At 53.6% G+C, this 22,619-nt stretch overlaps 2 long non-coding RNA genes across 2 annotated transcripts; both read left to right on the top strand.

Annotated features, from left to right (window-relative positions):
- The first annotated feature begins 4,614 nt into the window (after positions 1-4,614).
- On the top strand, positions 4,615-10,075 carry LOC145545310 (uncharacterized). The gene is made up of 4 exons (XR_014081999.1): positions 4,615-5,879; positions 6,383-6,757; positions 7,382-8,905; positions 9,221-10,075. It is a non-coding gene; the product is annotated as an uncharacterized LOC145545310 (long non-coding RNA).
- A 7,765-nt stretch (positions 10,076-17,840) lies between these two features.
- LOC145544641 (uncharacterized) lies at positions 17,841-20,708 on the top strand. The gene is made up of 2 exons (XR_014081500.1): positions 17,841-17,972; positions 19,523-20,708. It is a non-coding gene; the product is annotated as an uncharacterized LOC145544641 (long non-coding RNA).
- The last annotated feature ends 1,911 nt before the right edge of the window (positions 20,709-22,619 follow it).

The raw sequence follows: 22,619 nt of genomic DNA, 5'->3' as shown, positions 1-22,619 counted from the left end.
AAGAGAAAGATCAATTGTGATTCTTCCCTCCTCCTTTTCTTCAATTTTCAGAGGAATAAGTGGTTACCTTAGCAACCAACAATGACGGCTTTTATTTTGTTTTTGAGTGTCTGTGTCAATTACAAACGCTTTCCATCAATGCTGGCTGTATTCTTTTGATCCAAATCCCCTCTGTCAGCCCCAAGTCCCCAAATCTCCTCTGTCAGCCCCAAGCCCCACAGCCACCATCAGGATCGTCAGCTTGTTCAGGTTCTGGTTCAGAATATTCCCCAGGCTCATCTTGTGAACTTTGTGCCTGAGAACTGGACATAGCTATTTTTCAGAAAAGTCTTGATTCTTTCCAGTTTGGAAGCTGTGTTTAGAGAACATAATCCAGGTTTGAGGGTGCTCATTGCTCTGAGCTGTCAACATTTCTGGCTGTTTTCACTAGACTAAGCTGGAAAATACAGATCAAATACGTGTTTAAAGAGAAATAAAGCATTTGTTTACCCAAGTTCCAATTCAGACTCTAGACTGCTGGGTTCTTCTTGAACATCTTTTGTGTTACGCTTGCATCTGCTCTCTAGTCTGCTGGAAATCTTGGCTCTAAGGACATCAGTGGTGATTACTACTTGTTTCTATCATAAAAATATACAAGAGATAGTTTCAAAGTAGCAATGCATCTTCTACCAACAAGATTTCTGAATGTATTACTTTGTATTCGGATATATTCCTTTAGGGAGGTACAGTCAAAATATCAAATTTAAAGACAATGATAATAATTTTTTTCCTGTGTGTGTATACCAGTGACTTGAAAGACAGTTTGTTTCAGGTTATTTACAGATTTTTGATGGTTTTATTTTCTTTTTGATTTAATCTTTTAGCAGTATTTAAAGATTTACTTGGTTTCAAAATCAAATCTATAATAAAACCTGTTTCTCCCTCTTTATCCTCTGTTCCCCATAGGTAACCATTTAAATTCATTTTGATTCACTGTTTCATCATTTTATTCTACATTTTTCCATTTCTACAGAAAAGAATAACATATTTAGATCATTGTTCTTCTTTGTGGTTTTTTGCGTTTACTAATATATTGGATTGGCCGAAAAAGCTTGTTCGGGTTGAGAAAACCCAAACAAACATTTTGACCGACCCAATACCTTGGCAGTAACTCCCTAACCATATAGAGAGATCTTTCTTATTCCCTCGACCCCTGCCTTGCTCACCGTTGTGTGCACAGGCCAACTTTGATTCAACAAGTTCCTACTGATGAGCATTTAGACTACTCTCAGATTTTCAATATTATTAATAATAACTCCACAAATGATTAGAAGATATTTGTAAGAGATTGCCATGACCTAACATCTCTTCAACTACGCTTCTGCTTGCTGTGGGGTGTCTACCTTGGGGTGAATCAGAAACAGGGAGACCATTGGAGGCTGCTGCTTGAGTCCACGCAGAACGGAGACTTGCACCAGGCTGGTGGCAGTGGAGACAGAGTATTATGTCCTGATCGCTGTGACATTTAGGAGGAAGTGTCAACCGGCTTGGCCATCTGGTGGAAGGATTTCTGTGTAGCAGAGGAAGCCCTACATTTGCTTCTTGCAGCCCCCACTCCTTCACAGGTGTCCAAACCCAAGCTTCTTGGCCTCTTATCCTGGCTTCCAGCCAGCGTCAGTGGACAGTGCCCAGCCGCAGGGCAGAGGCCACCTTGCTCACTTCCGCTCTTCTCTGAGCCCTGACCTTGTATCTTCCAGTTTGTTAGTTCAACCAGAGAAGACGCAGACCAGTTAAGGAGGGGATGCCCTTTGTCTATGCTATTGAACATAACATTTATTTTATTATATTAAACAAAAGTCTTCACATTTCAGTTTGAAGGAGCTGCATTGGTGTTCACCCTGCTAGAGAGGGTTTCCAAGCACTCTGGGTGGGCACTTGCCTTGAGTCTCCTGATTGACAATGTTGCTCTCAGAGCAAAGGGAGGCCCAGGCTGAGGACCATGGTCACATCTGCAGTGGTGGACACAGCTAGCTGGACTGCACTCCCCTATGCCCTCTGGGGCTAGTTCAGTCTATGTGACTAGTTATCACCAATGTACTGACACTGCCAGCCAGCAGAGTTAAGAAGCATCTCTCTTTCTCTCTCTCTATTTCTTTTTACTATGACTGAAAGACCATGATGCTGGGAAAGATTGAGGGCTGGAGGAGGAGGGGGCAACAGAGGATGAGGTGGTTGAATGGCATCACCGACTCAATGGACATGAATTTGAACAAGTTCTGGGAGGTAGCGAAGGACAGGGAAGCCTGGCATGCTGCAGTCCATGGAGTCACAAAGAGCTGGACACGACTGAGCGACTGAAGAACAACAGTGACTGAAAGCAGAGGTGACTGAGGCCCTAGGGGACCACACAGCCTCAGATGTAAGGAGCTTGGTCCCCAAATCACTGCATCAAAGATCACCACATGAGAAAGAAGTTGCTATTACCTTAAGCCATTGATGTTTGGGTTTTATTTTGTAAAAATTAAAAAAAAATGTGTTACCCTTACAAATGCAGAACATGCCTATCAGCATCACAATGAAGGTGAAATTCCCGACACTCTTGAAGCCACATTTTACACAAGAACAAATTCCAGCGCATCACCAGGCCAGCTGTGTTTCCACAGTCTGCTGAATGGGCTCCGTCCCCCACCAGATGATGTCATACCTCGGGGGCAGGGCTGGGTGTCTCCAGCTCCTACACAGCCCATGCATATAGTTGCTACAGGGAAAAAAAAAAATATATATATATATATATATATATACGTATTATAAATTACTTTTAAAATAAATTTACTTTTATTTACTTTGTAAATAAAAATGAACAGAAACAGGCCATTGTGACATAAAGGAATTTTTTTTTAAAAAAAGCTTGGTGAGAACACAGATCTAAACCCCTGGTAGGCAGGATCGGCCAATACCCCCGCTGGGAAGCCTCCAGCCCCTTTCTTGGAAGGAACTGGGGAAGCAGACCTCACGCAGGTTCACCAGGGGCCAGAGAATCTGCCACAGAGGACCAGGTGGGGCATGTGGGCGGCCACGCAGGAGGGCAGTCCCGGTCCTGCAGGGTGAGCTGGGCGTCATTGGAAGAAGGCGGCCGTGGGATTGCCAGGCTGCCAGCCCGGGGCAGCCAGGCACTGCAGACCTGCTCTCTCTCTCCGGCCTTCCCGCTGTGAGCAAGGCTGTGCGGGTCACAGAGCCCACAGCTGTCCACCCACATCCTGGCACCTGTTCTTCCCGCTGAGCCCACAGAAGGGTCCGTGGGCTGGTACCTGGCCTGGTCCCTTCACCGGTGCCCTGTGTGAGTGGGCCTGGGGGTGGTGCTCTCAAGCTCTCTCGTTCCTACAGGTGCAGAACGGGGGCCCTGGGAAGGAAGGACCCACAGTTTGTGGAGGAGACGACTGAGCCCAGGGAGGTCACAGGACTCCCAGGCCGCAGCAGGGCTCCATCCCTGGTGGCCAAAAACTCAGGCACACAGACTGAGAACACGCTGCTTTGGGGACTGGCGAGAGTAATCGGGAGTTTGCCGCACGCACGCTCAGCAGCCCCGAGCAGCAGCAGCTGTTTATACGCCCCTTTCACAGAAGAGGGAACAGAGGCAGGAGTGGTACCCAGGGCCTGAGCATCTGGCTGGCACCCTGCTGCTGCGGCCCGCTGGTCGGGGAAGGACTCTGAATCATCCTGGGCACGTCTGAGTGGGAGGACTCCTCTGCTCACTGCTCCAGACGCGTGACGTGTGAGTCAACAAAACAAAACAAACCAGAGCCCTTAGATTATCTGATTTGTGGTTTAATTATGTGCCTTTGGAGATGATTTAGGGGCTTAGGAACGATGTGGCAGGGCAGGCTTCTCTGTCCACAGCCTCAGGGATGCTGTAGGCATACCCATTATCCCCTTCAGAGGAATGCCAGCCTCCCTCCCAGGAGGGTGGACCATGCAAGATGCAGGTCCCCAGTACTGACCCTACAGGGGTCCCTCGACACAGCCTTGCAGCGGCCATGGCCAAGCCCAGGGCGAAGGCCACATCACCTGCCGCCTTGGCTGTATTGGCCCACACTTAGTCAAAGTTCTTATGTGGGAAAACACAGGCTCGGCAGCTGGAATAGCTGCCGTGGGTGGCTGGGGAAGGTGGGAAAGGGCAGGCTGGTGCTCTGGGATCAGAGGAAATAAACTTAAGGGAGGGGTTTCTGGAGTCTCATCACTTACCTGGGTCCAGCCAACCCTTCGTTCTAAACATCTCTGCTCTCAGGATGGAGAACTTAATCCTCCTAGGATGGGAGTGTTTTACTAACTGAATGAATAATGAGTCTTCTAATGAGTCTCTCATTATTGGCTGGAAAAACCGCCCCCAGGCATCTCAGGCTGCCCAGCCCTGGACATTGCATGTGCTGCCCACCTGCCTGAGGTCCTGTCCTTGTCTCCGCCCCTCCCTGCAGGGGCTCCCCTAGAAACAGCTCAGGCATCTTTCTTGAGGAAGCATCTCAGGCCCACTGTCCTGAATCTGACTGGCTGCAGAGCCGACGCCCAGGCCACGCCCCCTCATGCATCACCTCCCTGACTGCCCACTCACCCCTTCTCATCCATTGTTCCCACCAGCCTGTGTGTGATCACCCGGAGGCTGAGGGCTGAGCTGGGCTGCAGGCAGCACCCAGCTGGAGGTGGCCTCCAGAAGCATACGGAAGCCCCTGGGGGGTGGGTGAAGAGCTGTCCTAGTCTGGAGATGGCCAGGGGAGGGCAGACCTAGGGATGGGAGTGCACCCTGAGGCCATGGCCAGCTGGGAGGCTGCTTCAGAGACCCTGGACCCCTCTCGATGTTGAGGGGTCTTCACAGCGCAGACGCCTGGTTTCCAGCTATGGATGGGGGGCTCCAAAGTCAAGCATAGGAAGAACTCCTCGTGTGGCCTTTCCCACGGCCTGGTTGGCATCTCTGTCTGGCTCTGACCCGTTTCGAGTCAAATGCAGTGAACCTGAGCTCTGCCTCAAAGTCAACTCTGCCCTGCAGAATCAGAACTCCTCACCAGTTCAACCTCAGCTTGCTCTACGCTTGACTTGGGGCAGAAGTTTTCAGCAAGTTGCCTGTCAGTAAAATTGAAATGTGAAACTTGGGTATCTTGGTAAACAGCCAGATCTGCCAAGACCTGGGGCGGGGCGTCTGGATAAGGTCACGAAAAGGACGTCGGTTTTGGCGATAGATCTGGGTCCCCAGTACCATCTGCTGCCATCAGTGCTGACCTGGGCCCACCCTCCTGCTGTTCTGTACCTGTGTCCCCATCTCCCACACACAGGTGCTAACATATGTCTCGGAGGGCAGTCGTGAGACCAGGGTAATTCACATCACGTGTTACAGAATGCTCAGCCCGTGATAGACACCGTCTAACAGTTGTGAAGCATTTGTATTTTAAGGCATACCTTTAAATGCTTCCTATGCCGTGTAGGGCAGATGTGTAATATCTAATGCCAGGCTCATCTTCACCGTCCATTTCAGAGCAGAGAGAGTCAACCCGACGTAGATGCTTTGCTTACTGCTTTTCCCACATGTGTTTGTTTGATGTCTTCTTGTTGAGCAGTCAAGACCCATTTGGTTTAGGGCCAAGTAATAAGTTAGCTCAGCCAGAGCATGCTTTTAACATCCCTCGATGTCCAGTGACACAACTTGAACTCAATTAAGCTGGTCTGGGACAACTTTCCATGTGTGTTTCATAATGGAACGTGGAGTCAATGAAAAAGCAATCAGTGTAAATATGTAAAACGGCCATCCTGATAACCACTGGGTCATTGCTGGAAATTAAAAAGAAGCACACGGGTCCTGCCGCCTCGTGACGCACTGCGGGGCAGCCTGGACTTGAATTGGGGGCTAATTACAGGTATGCAGGAGTGGGATCAATAGCTGTTGATTACCTTGTGAATCTGGAACTGGGAGGGCACTGCCCTCCTGACAAGGGCTAATTTTCTTTGCGGAGTTCAAAGGTAGAGAGACCAGGGCTTTTACTGATAAATTATCGGACGCCTAGGGGCACATTAATTTCCACTGGCCGTCCTGGGCGAGGTGGAATGGATTCATAGCCATGGGAGAATTCAATGCGGTTTTCATCATCTGTGAACCCTGGAAAAGAACAAGGCTTCAGTGACCTTAATAAGGAGGAGATGTTCCCGGCAGCTGTGCATCTGTTGGTCAGCACAGCACAGAGATGGGGTCTTCTCTGGCCCAGCCTTCCTCTGGCCCTGGGGGAGGGAAGTGGCAAGGCATTTCCTGGGGCAGAGGACCCCGGGCGGGCGTGTGGTGAATGCTGTCAGCAGAGAAACCTGCCCCTTACGTCTAAATGGCTCTCGGTAAACGAGACACTGACTCTCTTTGTCTGGTCTGTAGATGCCAGGGAGAGCTGCTTCCTACCGGTCCTCTGAGGACAACACAGGCCCGCAGAGCCTGCAGGGGCCCCGGGGCAGCCCTGGCGCTGTCCGAGGAACAGAAGTGCTGGCCCCCAAGTGTCAGGAGGCCTGAATGTGTCTCCTCTGAACTTCACGGCCTCAGGGAAACAGGTGACCTCCCGCCTCGGAGATGATCACAATGGCCCTACAACTGCGGCTGAAGCGTATGTTCAAAGGTGCTAGCCACACAGATTTCAACGTCTCCACTCACCGAGCATCTCAGGAAAGAGTTGTCATCAAGGCTTGACGTCCATCAGAGAGCTGGCCAGAAATGAATAATGTTTAAGATAGCAGAAGCTAAGCAGGGTCAGACCTGGTTAGTACTTTGGACTTCCCTGGTGGCTCAGATGGTAAAGAATCTGCCTACAATGCAGGAGACCCAGGTTTGATCCCTGGGTCAGGAAGATCCGCTGGAGAAGGGAATAGAAACCCACTCCACTATTCCTGCCTGGAGAATCCCATGGACAGAGGAGCCTGGCGGGCTACAGTCGTGGTGTCTCAAGACTGAGTGGCTATCACTTTCTGTAGGATAGTTAACGTGCAGTTTGCTCACAGGGCGTAGAAGGGTCAGGGGGACTGGGAAGGGAGGGAAGAGTGAGCACCCCGGTGCAGTGGCAGAAGGGGGCTGCCCACTCCTGTGCCCTGGGAGGCCTCCCCTGCAGAGAGTGGCTGCCATGGTGGGGGTGATGGCAGGACACAGGGGCCTGCCGGGACCACCCATAGGAGGGCACAGGCCAGTAAGCCTCGGCCTCAGCCTTCTGCCCTCTGTGCCTTTCCCATCTCCCCTTCAGCTGGGCGCAGCTGGGAAGCAGAGGGCCGAGGGCCTGCGGTGATGAGTCCACAGGTCAGCCTGGGGCCCCGGGCAGCGGGATGTGGAGCCGTGGGCCTCTCTGCTCCATCTCAGCATCAGCACCGGCAGTTGCTGCTTTTTCCCTCACAGGCACGTCCTCGAGAGGACGCCAGGCAGACATTTATGGGGGCTGGGGGCTCAGGCTGACCTCGTTAAGCCCTCCACATCCTTCCACAGACCCTGCCTCCTCCAGAAGGTCCCCAACAGGGGAGCAGGCTTCTTCTTTACCTGCCTGGAATTGATCAAACCTGCAAGGCCTCCTTCCTGATGACCTCACAGGGCTGGGGTGAGACGTCTGGAGCCTCCTGACGGGACGCAGGCACAGAGCCAAGGACAGCACCCGCTGTCTGCGCCCAGGCTCAGCGTCGACGACCGTGCTCTAAGAGGCCTGAGGATGAAGGGAGACGAGGGCTGAGGGGGAAGGGGCTCAGCGGGCTGCTCCGAGGAGTGGGCTTTGCTGCCTGCCTTCATGGGCTGGGGGGTGGGCGGTCTGTGCTCCCGGGGGTTCCTGCCCACAGCAGGTGTGACGGTGTAATTGTCAGAGCGCAGAGTAGCTGTGACTGTGTGAGCACTTAGCTCTGTGTGTGTAGTTGTATGTGTGTGGTTGTGTGTGTGTGTGGTTGTATGTGAGTGGTTGTGTGTCTGTGGTTGTGTGTGTGGTTGTGTGTGTGTGGTTGTGTGTCTGTGGTTGTGTGTGTATTGTTGTATGTGTGTGGTTGTGTGTCTGTGGTTGTGTGTGTGTGGTTGTATGTGTGTGGTTGTGTGTGTGGTTGTGTGGTTGTGTGTGTGTGGTTGTGTGTGTGTGGTTGTGTGTGTATTGTTGTATGTGTGTGGTTGTGTGTGTATTGTTGTGTGTGTGGTTGTGTGTGTGGTTGTGTGTGTGGTTGTGTGTCTGTGGTTGTGTGTGTATTGTTGTATGTGTGTGGTTGTGTGTCTGTGGTTGTGTGTGTATTGTTGTGTGTGTGTGGTTGTATGTGTGTGGTTGTGTGTGTGTGGTTGTGTGTGTGGTTGTGTGTGTGGTTGTATGTGTGTGGTTGTGTGTGTGTGTGGTTGTGTGTGTGTGGTTGTGTGTGTGTGGTTGTGTGTGTGGTTGTATGTGTGTGGTTGTGTGTGTGTGGTTGTGTGTGTGTGTGGTTGTGTGTGTGGTTGTGTGTGTGGGTGTGTGTGTGGTTGTATGTGTGTGGTTGTGTGTGTGTGGTTGTGTGTGTGGTTGTGTGTGTGGTTGTATGTGTGTGGTTGTGTGTGTGTGGTTGTGTGTGTGTGGTTGTGTGTGGTTGTGTGTGTGGTTGTGTGTGTGTGGTTGTGTGTGTGTGTGGTTGTGTGTGTGTTGAACTCGTCCATGTGGGTTGGTTGTGAGTGAATGTTCTCCGCAGTGTGGAATTGTTCCTTGGAGCACAGTCTGTGCCCTGCCGCCCACGTCACGACGAAGGCTCCCATCTGAGCAGCGAATCTGGAATAAGCAGCAGCACACGGTGTCGAGAGAAAGGCCCAGAGCACGAGACCTGGATCATGCGGTCCCTGGCTCCGAGTTCTGCAGGAGCACCTGAAGTTCCCATTCGCATTTGAAACTTAAAACAGAGAAGCGATAAGCAAGCAACGTGCGTGATACTTTTGGTGGGTGCAAGCACGTTTTATTTCACACATGAACAGCTCCATGGAGCTTGGATACCTTGAACATAGACATGCTTTCTTTTTAAATTAATTTTTTCAGATCTGAAGAAATGGATCAAGACTATGACATGATTAAGGCTAAACATGTTTTTGTCATTTAGAGGCAGCAGTTAGCACGGCCCACTCTGCTGTCCATCTGTCAGCCGCTCTGAGCAGCTGGTTTCACTCTGGGGTCAGGGCCTGTGCAGGTTAAAGGGCCTCTCCCTGAAATGGGAAGCCAGCTGTTTATTTCACCCAATTTGTGCTTGGTGTCCACAGCTCTCATCAGACCTGCAAAAGTTTGTTGCTTCAGAACAGGTGGAAGAAACCCGAAGTTCACAGCTGAGCTGGGATTGTCCCAGAGACCGCCCTAAGCTCACCTGCTCCTGTCCAGGCACCGAGGCCGGCCGGACCCACGTGAGCACCGGGCACGCAAAGGGCTGTGTCTTGTGTGCTGGGTCAGCAGGGCTGTGGGCTGAGCGAGCGGGTCTGAGTCAGAGGTCTGAGTCTCTGGCCTAGAGCACCTGCCGAGGAAGTGGGATTTAAGCCAGGGTTGCCGGATCATATGGAGGGCAGCCAGTTACCTTTGAGTTCCAGCTAAGCTGTGCACATTTGCAGTGCAATTTTGTCCCATGGAGTATTTGGGAATCTCATTGTGGACTGAATGACGTCATATAAAATGTAAAGAAGTGGGGCTTCCCTGGTGGTCCAGCGTTAAGACTCTGCCCTCCAATGCGGTGGACACAGGTTTGATCCCCGGTCAGGGAACTAAGATCCCGCTTGCTACAAAACAGCTAAGACTGCTCTCAACAGCCACTGAGCCCACGCACCTCAACGAAGACCCAGCACAGCCAAAAACACTTTCTGAAAAATTAAAGAAGTGATGAAGTTTAAGTGAGGCCAGAGGGCAGGTCCTGGTCTGGCAGGATCCACGTCCTTGTGAGAAGAGGCGCAAAGGCCGCTTGCCCTGTGCCTGCATCCGTGCAAAGGTGACTCTGTGGGAGGGCACAGGAAGCTGGGGGCTGGCTGCCAACCAAGGGAAGACACGTTGGAATTAAATGTGCCTCCCAGCACCTTGACCTTGGACGTCCAGCCTCCAGCCTGTGAGACGATAAATGTCTGTTGTTTAAGCCACTCTGCCCATGGTACGTGTTACTCCCGTAGACTAATACAGGCTTATTTCTGCTAAAAGATTAATGATGCTTTTATCTGAACTTGAACTCGAAGCAGGCATCCCAGCTGGTTTTGTTTCTTTGGATGTGAGCGTCCTCGTCCAGGTTGCTGTCTAGATAGAGATGAGGCTGGGGCTCTGGCAGGGTGGGCGTCCGGGAGCTTTACTCCTGTCCGGCAGGACACTTGTCAGAGCCTGACTTGTCCCATCTGTTGGCGACACCATCGTGTATGTCGCAGCTTCCCTAGGAGTCTAACGGCCGCACCTGGACCGCAGGAAGGCCCCCTCCTCCCCCACGCTCCCTGGATCTTCCTCACCCCTGCTGTGGAAAGGGCATGGGCTTCACATCCTAGATTCAAGCCCTGGGAGCTCCATCAACCCCACCAGCAAGGGCGGGGCTTGCAAAGTTGCAGGACTGTTTTAGAGGCTGTTAAGCATTGACTTGCTTCCCCTACAAAATTTGCACACTGCGGCCCTAACCCCGAAGGTACTAGAGACAGGGCCGTGGAAGAGGTGAGGAAGGTAAAGTGAGGTGGTGCAACGGGTGGACCTAATCCAGTGATCCTTCTAAGAAGAGATTAGAAGACCCAGTGGCACCGAGAGATGACTGTGTGAGGACACAGGAGAAGACAGCTGTGCACGGGCCTAGGAGGGAGGCCTCGGGAGGAACTCGCCCTGCAGACACCTGGCGGGTCCTCTGTTGCGGCCTCGAGCTGGCTAAGCAGAGAGGTGACGGCCCGCCTCGGGAGGACCACAGTGAAGCACAGGCCTCTGGGGCAGCCAGCGATCCCCCTCCTGAGAGTCTCCATGCTCTGCCGCAAAGCAGATTCCCTTTTTAACATGATAATGGTTTCCTCCCCGAAAGAGAATCCATGCAAGCCGGCCAAAGCAAGGAGAAAATCCTGGCGGATCGGGTGCTGATGGTGACCCCTCAAAAGGTCTTCCGCATCCTGACCCCTGAATATGATGGTGATCTTGTTTGGAAGAGGATCTTTGCTGACACAGTGAAGGGTCTGAAGATGAGACCATCCTGGGTTGCAGGGGACCTGAAATGCAATAAGTGTCCCAAGACAGGGGAGGGAATTAGGCTCCGAGGAGGCAGAACAGAGACTGGAAGGATGCGACCACAAGCCGGGAGCCACTGGATCTCGAGGGTGTGGAAGGACCCTCCCCCGGAGACTTCGGAGGGGCATGGCCCCACAGACACCTTGATTTTTGGACTTCTCGCCTCCAGGACTAGGAAAGAATCAGTTTCTGTTGTTTCCGGCCACCAAGCTCATGGCAATTTTTTGCCGCGCTCAAAGGACACTCATACTGATGGCAAATACAGACCTGGGGGACCTGTGTGGCCCCCTTTAAGAAATGGAGGATCTGAACGCTGCAGAGGCATTGAGGGTGGTTCACAACAAGAAGAAACAGGATGGAAAGCAGGGCTTAATGGGCGGTCCTGGAGAGAGCTGCCAGCCAAGGGTAATCGCTTCCCATTCTCGCTCAGCCAGACCTGTCAGGCCCTGCACGAGCGCTTTCTTGCTATTCCAGAAAATATTCAAACATGGACAGAAATAATCACATTTTCAATGAGCTGGAGGTTGAAGCTTCTGTTCCAGATGATTAATCAGACTTTATTTGCCTCCCAGAGTTGGAGTGTCTGTAGTTTTGGAAGTGGCTTCATATTTTATATACCATCTGCTGCATTTTTAATAGTGGACAGATCGAGTTGGCAGCTACTATGGGGAGGTCAGGGGCCCAGAAGGGGGACCCGGGCACTCTGATGTCTGATTCTAGGGGACAGTCTTGTGTGAGCTTCATCACCACACCCCTCATCAGGGAAGGAAGATTCCCCCCTACCTCCCAGGGCTCCTCTGCCCTCCCCGGAGCCGGGCGGCTCTCCCTGGTGGGGTAGCTGCTCAGACACACAGACCGATAATCAAACTTGACATTCACAGTTAGATCATTGCAGATGGATATTAGGATGAGCAGCGATTTTCAAAGACACCCTTTCCTTCTTAAAATGGTAAATATGGCTTCACCGGGAGCCTAAGGGCTTCCCAGGTGGTGCTGGTGGTAAAGAACCTGCCTGCCGATGAAGAAAAACCTAAGAGATGTGGGTTTGATCCCAGGTCAGGAAGATCCCCTGGAGGAGGGCATGGCACCTCACTCCAGGGTTCCTGCATGGAGAGTCCCATGGACAGAGGAGCCTGGTGGGCTGCAGTCCACGAGGTCGCAAAGAGTTGGACACACAGGCTCACATGAACCTAAAGAAATGGCCTGTTTTCTCAAAGAACAAGTTCAAAGACCTAAAGGTCTGGGCACATTTTGATGTGTGTCTAACCACCTGTCTGTCTTTGTGATGACATCAGAGAAGAATATTCCAGTGAACAGAAAATCTGATGGTGCCCAGGAGAAGGGGTGCTAATTACTGAAACAGGACAGGAGCGCTCCGTGGCCTCCTTCTCCAAGGAAACCCGGAGCTCTATTGTCCGTGGTGGTGGTGTCGAGGGGTCGGCCCCCAGCCGAGGTGGAAGGAGTCGGCGCAGGACTGGCCGGTGGACTTGGAGGACCTGCCTCCTGGGCCACACGGGGAACAGGAGGGGAGACGTCAGCACGTCACTCGTAAAATCCTTCAAGTTACATTTTCTTATCCAGTTAAGCAGTTGACTCTCTGTGAGACCTCAGAGAAAATTAATTAACCTCTTTGTTCCTCGATCTCCTCTTTGGTGATGGGGGTAAAGCCCTCATTTGCAAATGCCTTCTCTTTCTTCAGAAATTCCTCAAGGCAGGGTCACCCAGCAGCTCTCTAAATCACTCGGAGGCTACGAGAACTCCAGGACACCCTGTTCAGGGCCCGAGATTTCCAAATGTCAAGGAGACTCCAGAAGAGTCCCCGGGAGCTGGGGGCAGGGACGGGCTCCCACGGGGATCCCCCGTTGCCTCGGTGATGCTGGGCCCCCTCACTCTGTCCGGCTGCCGCTCAAAGCCTCGTCAAGCTCAGCCAACCCTGGTGACAGCCTGCTGTCCTGCCCACGGCGTTCCCTCTGCCTTTTCAAACCCAGGACAGACATTCCTTCCTGTGCCGCTTACCCAGACCTCCTGCGAGGCCCACCATCCATCTGGTCTAACTTTCTTGAGCCTCTGCTGCGCGCCCTGCGCCGTTTCACAGGCAGAGGTTGGCGGCTCAGACTCTGGAGGGGGGTGGGCTCTGTGACCTTGGGCGGCTCACGCCCACCACATTGTCTCCATCTTTCTCTCCCGCAGAAAGGGATAAGAACAGCACTCACCCCATAAGGCTGTTTTGACACCAGTGGTAAAGATCCTACCTGCCAATGCAGAAGATGTGAGAGATACAGGTTCAATCCCTGGGTCAGGAAGATCCCTTGGAGGAGGGCATGGCAACCCACTCCAGTATTCCTGCTCAGAGAATGGACATTCCTGCTCATGGACAGAGGAGCCTGGTGGGCTATAGTCCATGGGGTCTCAAAGAGTTGGACATGACTGAAATGACTCAAAGGGATGTTTTAAAAATTAGGAGATGGATGAAACTGGAGCCCATTATACAGAGTGAAGTAAGCCAGAAAGAAAAACACCGATACAGTATACTAATGCATATATATGGAATTTGAAAGATGGCAATGATAACCCTATAGGCGAGACAGAATAAGAGACACAGATGCATAGAACAGTCTTATGGACTCTGAGAGAGAAGATGAGGGTGGGACGTTCTGAGAGAATAGCATTGAAACATGTATATTATCATATGTGAAACAGAACACCAGTCCAGGTTCAATGCATGAGACAAATGCTCAGGGCTGGGGCAATGGGATGCCCCAGAGGGATGGGATGGGGAGGGAGGGGGGAGGGGGGTTCAGGATGGGGAACACATGTAAACCCATGGCTGATTCATGTCAATGCATGGCAGAAACCACTACAATATTGTAAAGTAATTAGCCCCCAACTAAAATAAATAACTTTATTAAAAAAAAAAAAATTAGTTGCTGATCCTATGAAGCACTTGCCTACTTGACGTGTGCATTTCAGCTCTTCTCTCTTCTCGGCAACCTGTCTGCTTGTTCCCTTCCCAGCCCTGGCTGCTTCACAATCCAGCTACTGTTTATTCTGCTCGAAGTTCAAACCTTTCTGAGTCATGTCATTCCAGAAAGCTGGTCCTGAGTCCAACCCACCGGGCTCCTGGGCTGAATGTCGTAAGGTTGTCTTTTGTGGTGGTTTCCAGGTGACACACTGCTGGCCTTTCTTTAACTCGTCCCTGAATCACGTGCCATCCCAAGGCCCGGCAGTGGTTTACGCCCGCATGTCAGTCTGAGGTCTGGTCAGTGTAGGTAGGGGGTCTGCAGGCATGGGCAGGGCTCAGCTAGCTTCAGCCAAGCTCATGCACATATCTGGGGGGTTGTTGGTCTCAGCAGCGGCTCCATGGACCCCCCAGGAGCGTTCTCCGTGATGGAGGCTGAGCTGGGGCATCCAGACCCTCCCGGCCAGGCTGCCCAGCCTGCTCCCACTGTGGAGTCGGCATTTCAGAACAGAGAATGAGGGCCTGGGTGGGGAGGCTCTTCAGAACTGGCTCTAAGAGTTTTGTCCCTTGGCATCCTGGACGTGGAGGGTAGGACAGCGACTGCTTCTGACGGAGGAGCTGCAAAGTCACAGCAGACAAGGCAGGATCTGGGATGGGAGCTGGGCCTGCTGCCATCAGAGGTGACTCTAATTCTGTACATGTGGTCGTGTGTACATGTATGTGTGTATATGCATGTGTGTATATGTCTGAATCCCCTCCAGTAGCCTTGTCTGGAGAATCCCATGGACAGTGAAGCCTGGGAGGTGGCGGGCGGCTATAGTTCATGGGGTCGCACAGAGTCGGACACAATTGAAGCGACTTAGCACACACGTGTCCTGTGTATACATGTGTGTATGTATGTATGTGCATGTGTGTTTTGTGTGAATGTATATTTATTGTCTTTCCCAACGTGGGCACCCAGCTAACACCAGGCTCCTCTAATGATCTGCGAGGCTCTCTTTCTATTTCTGAGGGGTCTGAAGGGTTGCAGTCGGGGTTCTCGGCTTCTAGGAGAGGCCGAGTCAAAGGACCCTCACACCTCGGTGACCTAAGTGAGCACAGGTCCCCTGGCCCCTGCACAATAGGTCAGCATGGGTCCAGCTGCTCTGCGGGCAGCTCTCCTGTGAGGTGGGAGGTGGACTTTGAGACGAGACATGCAGGTGCTGAGGGAGGAAGGACATCCCCCAACCCTGAGTGCGCGTGCACGAGCTTGTGCACACGTTTTTGTAAATAGTCGTATCTCCCCGGTAAAGGGTGTGTAACCTTAAACCTTAAAGTCGTGGCGTTTCCACCCAAACTGCATGAGTCCCTGGAGAGGACACGAGGAAAGTCCTCTCATGTCCCGCCGTGGGGACGAGGTCAGGGCAGTCAGCTGGGGGGCGGGGGCCAGACTCGTCAGTCGGGAAGCCGAGAGGGCACACGCCCAGGACTCACCACCCCCCTGAGACACCAGCTCCCCATCGGGGCCCAGAGGGGGGCCTGGAGCACAGGAGGCTCAGTAAGAATGAGGGGCAGGGACTTAGGGGGGCAGGAAGGACTGGAGTAGGAAAGGGGGTCCCACTTCCTGAGTCTGCAGGAGTATCTGTGCAGCCCCCCACCAGCTTCCTGGTCTCCAGGGTGGGCCTGGCTGCGGCCACAGCATCCAGCCTGGTTTCTGAGAACCCCCTGACCCCCGCCTGCCGCTTCTCCCTTCCACACCCAGAGAGACATGTCCCCAAACAACAGGGAGCGTCTCAGTCCACACACGTCCTCCACGAATTTGCCGAAACCTCTCTGCTTGGCACTGCCGGCCTCTGTTAGAATCTAGGATAAGAAAGCATGATGTTCATACAAGTTAATAATTTCAGTTTCTCAGGCTTAATATATCACAATGTCTTAGTGGTCTCTTGAGCACATTAAAATTTTCAAACTCCATATTCATTAAAGTTCCTCTTTGCTCCTGATTTCTAGGATTCCAGAGACATATGGCTTTTTCTTCTTTTCTGTCCTTCATTGTAATTCATAAAAGCCCGTGGAGAATGAGTGCCGTGTTATCCATTGTCTTAGAGAAATAGAAACTTCCCAACAAGGAGTATTGCCTGTTAGCACGGAAGGGGTAACGGGCAGGTTTGTATTTTATACCATTTTATAAAGAAATCGTTTCCTCTCGTGGATTCTGTGTGTGCACTCCAGGGTGAGAGAGCTCTAACAATGCAGAAGCAGAAGCAGGAGGTGGAGCCCCCTGTCCGCTGTCCCTGCAGACGTGGCAGGAGACCTCAGGACAGCCTGCGTCCTGCCATCAGGACTGTTGTTTGCAGAGACACAGCCAAGTTTTCAGGCAAAGCATGAAAATTTCATGTTCTAACGACAGATGCAGAGGGAAGGAGGAGGCTTCCGGCCAAGGAAACAGGTGTGCCTCTGAGTGCCCAGTTTAGTAGAGAGTTGACAGCTTTTTTCTTTCCTTCATACATCCCTCCAGCAGTGTGCGTGGTGGTCCTCTCTACCCTTGGCAGATAAGTTGCAAGACCCCCAGTGGATGCCAAAAACCGTGGGTGGTACCCAATCCTATTTATACCATTTTCCCCCATACATGTGTATGCTAATTTATTAATTAGGCACAGTGAGAGATTAATGACAACAATAATGGAATAGAACAGTTGTAACAATGTACTATAACAAAAGTTACGCTGGTATGGTCTTTCTCTCAAAATATCTCATCACGCTGTACCTCCCCTTGTTGAGATGCTGAGCGATGATAATGCCAGGTGAGGGGGCACTGAGGTCAGTGATGGCAGCGTCCTGGTGTAGGGTCAGGCTTCCTACCGCCGACCTCTGGATACATCTGTAGGAGGACCTTCTGCTTCAGGTGACCCTGTGTCTCCTGCCAGGACCACGCTGCTGGCTGGGGATCTGGGGGGACAATGTAGGACGACGCGAGAGTCCATCACCCTCGTCAGCACTTACAATTCAACTCACAATTTAACGCTCATGAGTTATTTATTTCTGGAATTTTTCATTCAGTGTTTACTGAGCTTGGTTTACTGCAGGTCACTGAAGCCTTGGAAAGCCGAGCCGTGGATAAGGGAGGTGACGGGGCTGAGCATTCTCTGCCCATGAACTATTTCTTAGGCATCAGGGCACCAGGAGGAATAGAGGAAACCACTCCTTCCAGAACTCAGGGAGAAGTCACGGGGGTGTGGGGGCTGACCACTGGACACCCAGAGATCCGGCAGCCCCTCGTTCCCATTGGGGACTGCTTGGAGCGGCTGGGAGGGCTGGGCGTGGGGCGAGGGTGCAGGTGGGAGACGGGGCCTGCTTGGACCTGTCCACGGGGATTCAGGCTCACGGTGGCCAGCGCCAGGCTGCTGTGTTTGCCGAGATCTCACTTGATTCACCAGTCGTCAGTCCAGGAGGGGGTCGTGACCACCCCAACCTCGGGGACTGGCTGTCTCGAGGTCCTCCAGGCTCATACAGCCTGTAAGGGAGAGTGGCTGTCCATTCATGCCTGGTGGCCCCCACCCTCCTGCAAGGCCACCTCCTAGGGGGAGTGGATCCTCCCCTCCGGCCACCACCTCTCTCCACGTCAGCACGGAATCCCAGGCTGGAGTGGACCTGTCTGGGGGAGGGAAGGTCTTGATGGACATGCTCCCTGGGGAGGCCGGGCTCCTGGCCCACGGCCCACATTTGAGTAGCAGGTGAGGCTTTGGGTCATCCGGAACACCTCTCAGCTCTGCTGGCCACAGAGCCGGCCCTTGGGGTCTCCTGCGCCCAAAACCCAGAGGCCCCTCCTCCTGAATGGAGCCCGGACCAAGCTCAAGGTCAGCCCCATCTGCCTCTGGGTTCCCTCCTTGGCGGCTGTCTTGCAGGTCAGGGGCCGCCCAGGTCTGGTCTTCTTCCCTCTCCCTCTGGACACTTCCCATACTGGGAGTCCTTCCACACAGGGGCTTCCTCCTGGGGCAGCTGGGAGGGGGGCTTGCGGAGTCCAGAAGGCCTCTAGCTGACCGCTGCTCCCTCCCCCTCCTGTCCTTTGTTGGTTCTTCTGCCCTGGCAGCTCCTCTGGAACTCTCTTCAGAGGAAAGAAAATGGCTTCTTTTTACCTATTTCAAGTTCGACTTCACTCAGCGTCTCTGCAGCCCTCTAGCTGCGCTTGCATCATTTTTCCAGGAACGTTCAAGCGTGGCGCCTGCTCCTGGGGTTTCCTTCCTTGGTTACCCAGTAGCCTCACAGGCTTCTCTGTCTCCTTCCTGACGCCTCTCTCGTTTCACTGGCGGGGTGGGAGGTCAGCGTGGGCTGCTCCCTCTCGTCCAGCTCTGTCTCTGGCTCCAGGGAGACGGTTTGCCGCCTCCTGCTCCACTCCCTCCTCCTGGCTCGGTTTGCCGTCTGGGGGGGAGTTTCTCAGCCAGTGGCGATGCTTGCAGAGCCTTCTTCAAATCTCTGGGGCCCTCCCCGTGGGGCGTCTCCCCCACCCCTGATGTAGCTGGGCTCCACGCAGATGGACACCCCATCAGTAAGCTCCCACCCCGCTGCCCTGCTCCGCCAGCCCTGAGCCCTCCCGGGCTCCCGTGGGGGAGGTGACGCTGTCCCCAGGGGCCCAGGGGAGCCCCGGGTCACCCCCTCTTTCACCTTGCCTCCACGAGCCGTGACTCGGGGGCTCTGTCCCTGCCCCTCGCACGCGTCCTCTCTCAGACACACGTCTGACGTCCCCCCCCTCCCCACAGCCCCCGGGGGCCCGGGGGTCACCCTGGCCTCCCCCCGGGGACTCAGCCGCCTGTGGTCCCAGACATGTGGTCTTTCCTGGTCTCTGCCGGGCGACTCCTGTTTTCCAGAAGGTTGTTCTTGTCTTTCCCTGCCTCCTTCTCCCCTGGGGGTCTCAGCAGGAGCCCCCAGCCCTGTGGGACCCCCAGGCACAGCTTCCTGCAGCTGCCCTCCCCAGCCCGGGGGTCTCCGAGCTCTGCCTGCGCGTGGCCCGAGGCTGGGAGGTGGGGTGGGTGTGAGGGCTCAGTGAGCACTGGTCCATGGAAGGAGACACCCCAGACCCCGTCCTGAGCCTCCCGCACGGGTGCCTGCGCCCCCAGGAAACTCCCTGCAGCTTCTCTGTGTGTTGGCATCAGGCCCCCGTGAGCTCATGAGCAAGGCCCTCCTCCCAGACCCGGGCACCCCTCTCTCACCTCTGAGCGGCCCGCCCTCGCTGTCTGCCGCACTCCCCTCCCCCTCTCTTTGTCTCATCCCAATTTTCCAGCCTCCAGTTGCAGCTGAAAGAGTGTCTTATCACCTGAGATAACTTCCGCGTGACTGTCAGATATGAATGCCTCCGTCCTTGGTGTTGGCGGAGCACATAATTCTAGCAACCTTTGATGTTCCCTTGAAGGTCACGATGGAGGCGCTGGACTTCATCTGAGCCCCGCCAGACGGGGCTGACTCACGGGGGTCCTCCCAGCCGCGCACAGCTGCCGACTCCCCGTGGCCCTCTCTGGAAGGTTCTGAGTGATGGAGGGTGACACGCAGCTCTCGCTCTTCCTAAGGGCTGTGCATCTGTAAGGAGACATGGCACCGCTTTAGGAAGGGCCCAACTCGGAGTCCCAGGGCTTGAGTTCCAATCCTGCCGAGCAAGCCTGGGGAAGACGCTATCAGATGCCAGTCCTCCAGCGGTGAGACGGGGATCCGAACACGCCCTGCTGATAAAAGTGGGAGAGATAAGGGAGCTCGTTTTGGAAGAGCCTGACCCGAGGTTTAGCATCCATCAGGCTCTCAGTCCCGGGAAGGGTACACCCCAGAGGCAGAGTGCCTGCCTGCCCCGCCTCACATCCACTGACAAGCGCAGGCAGGGGAGGACCCTCTCACCTGCCCAGGCGTGCCGTCCAGGTGGGAGCAGAGAGATCTTTGGCGTCAGCAGTTTACTACATCCCAAAGCCATCATAAGTTTAGGACAAAATTCCAAGGGCTGTGTTAAATAGATGGAAAACTTCTTTCTAGGGCAACCTTGGAAAACAGTTTCACGATTTGGCCAGAGAATATTTTACTCATTCATTAAATCCTCAGGTCATCATTAAATGGCCAAGGTCTATCTTGCCCTTCATGCAAAGTCATTTTCGGCATTTTTTTTTAAGAAGCGACGTTGGATTTGAAAGGACCGTGACTGAGGTGAGGCTGGGAATCAGATGGCCTCATCCAGGGCTCTGAACAATCACTCTTATGACATCATGATTAGACCTCATGTTTGCTCCATCAGAGCAAGAGAAGAAATAAGTCCATCGTGGTGTCTGGCTGCTTTCCCAAGTGGTCTGTCTGCTGTGCCAAGAAGCCTCCTCACACATTCACCAAAGGACGAAATGGCCTCAGCTGCAGGCCATGCCCCTGAGCGAAGGAACGCATTGATTCTGCTAAAGACAGTGGCTGTTCCTTGAGCGAAGTGCCTTCTGCTGGCAGCATCTTTCTTGTGTCAGGTAGAAAATGATGTCAGAGGAGCTTCACGTGAGAACTGATGAGCCAGGGAGCCTGGCATCCTGCGATGGGGCTTATGGGCAGAGAAATAAAATGACTAAAATAGAAATAAAGAATGAAAACAGAGGTTTGGTTTCAATCCATGTTCTTCCCCTCTTCTGCTCCAGAGGCCCCCTTATCGTTCAGAGCAATTGGAAGCTGAGCTGTTTTTAACGACAAGAGAAAGCTTCCAGCCCCCATCGCCCCCACCCCCAGCACCCTGGAGATGGCTACTCGGCTGTGCAGGGTTTCAGACACTAGCTCTGTTTGACAGTCTGCCCCTTGGGAGCTTTGCTGGCCTGGGCGTCCTTAGGAAACCCCAGGTCACAGAGAGCAAGGGACTCCCTTGTCTTTCTTCCCCAGAGCTTGGAGCAGCCCGACCCTGGAGCTCAGTCTGGAGAGATTTCTCTGCCGTGTCTGAAAACATCCACAGCGCGTGTGCCTTCCCCGTTTCTGAAACTGTTTCACGCTCTCTTTCAGGAGAATGAACTCAGGTTTTCTGTAAAGGCAGCCTTTCTTCATTCCTGTACAATGCTTGCTTGCTCCCAGTCTCCCCTCCCCGGCTATTTCATGCCGAGTGGTTTTTTCTGCCTTGGTATTTCCTGGATCTTTCTCATGCCTGTGCACTGAGGCCGTGCCTCCTGAGTCAGGCCCTGCATGTTAACACACCTTGTGGTCCAGACCCACAGGCCTGCTACTCCACTCTTCACTGCTGTACCATCCATTCCGCTGCCCCCAGCTGGGGCTCCCACTGCTCATTTATTCACCCATTGTACAATATTTATGAAGGAGCCGCTTGGTGTAGGCCTGAGCCCGGCCAGGGGACACGGCTGTGAACCAGCTCGACGTGGACCCCGCTCCCCTCGGGGAGATCCCTGAGCAGACTCCGAAGAGCCAGGGCAGCAGCCGGGGCCTGGCATCACTCTGAATGCCGAGGGCAGGTCGTGCGTGTAACACCCGGCTGCATCTCAGCAATAGCGCTTACGGCCTGTCTGACCTGAGGAAGGTCACTGAGACTCAAGGACACTCATTTCCTCGGCTGGAGACTCGGAGCTGAAACACCCGCCCTGCCAGCTGGTTGAACAAAGAGAACCTGTGTCTGTGAAGCCATTGGGCTCCCGATCATGGTCGTTATTTATTAATAGTTTGTATTTGCCACCTGTCCTGGGAGCATTAAGGTTGACAGGTTCTATGACCCGAGCCTGTCCCTGAAGGGGCAGCTGCCCATCTGTCCTGGCCAGCGGCTGGCAGCCTTGGACTGAAGGTAGGGTAGGCAAGTGTGGTGTGGACCGGGCGCTGCACATGGCTTTCCGAGAAAGGCCTCAGAGGCATCCACAGCCACGGCATCTGCGATGAGGAGCCTGGGCCTTGGAGACTCAGCTACGTTGCCCAGGGTCTCGTGGGGGAGCTGAGTTGCTATTCACCGTGTCCAGTCAACTGGTGGTGAGTCTCGGGGGGCCCGTTCCTGGCGGGGCAGAGCGGACATCCAAGCTCTTTCTCGGTAAGATACTTCCCTGAACATTTGGCCCCTGGCCCCGGGTTTGCTCCTTAGGGCCCCACGAGACACCTAGAAATGTCCTGCCTTCTTGGGACACAGCGATGCCGTCCCCAGCCTTTCCGCTTGGGCTCTGCGCCTCCGTGCCTGACTTGAGCTCTCTCCCCGCAGTGGCTCCCCTCTGAGTCTGGTGGCACTGTCATTCCACGTGAGTCCCGGAGCCGCCCTCCAGGCAACAGGATGGTGGGCTGTCCCTCCACTCCCAGGACCTCAGGGTCTCCTGACCGGATGCAGCCACACCTCGGCCCAGGAGGACCCTGGGTTTCTCCTGCTGCGTGGCTTTTCCAGCCACGTCCCTCCGAACACACTGAACTACCCCTGGGTCCCAGGGCAGGACTGGAGCATTACAGCTTGGTGTTTTGAACTCTTCCCATGTAACAGGTCCCGTCCAGGCACTTTAGATGGGTCGTTTCATTCATTTCTCTTCACC

Source organism: Giraffa tippelskirchi, chromosome 4 (assembly GCF_054371585.1).
Source record: "Giraffa tippelskirchi isolate mGirTip1 chromosome 4, T2T-mGirTip1v1.2.pri, whole genome shotgun sequence".
NCBI lineage: Eukaryota > Metazoa > Chordata > Mammalia > Artiodactyla > Giraffidae > Giraffa > Giraffa tippelskirchi.
This window is presented reverse-complemented; position numbering and strand designations above follow the sequence as displayed.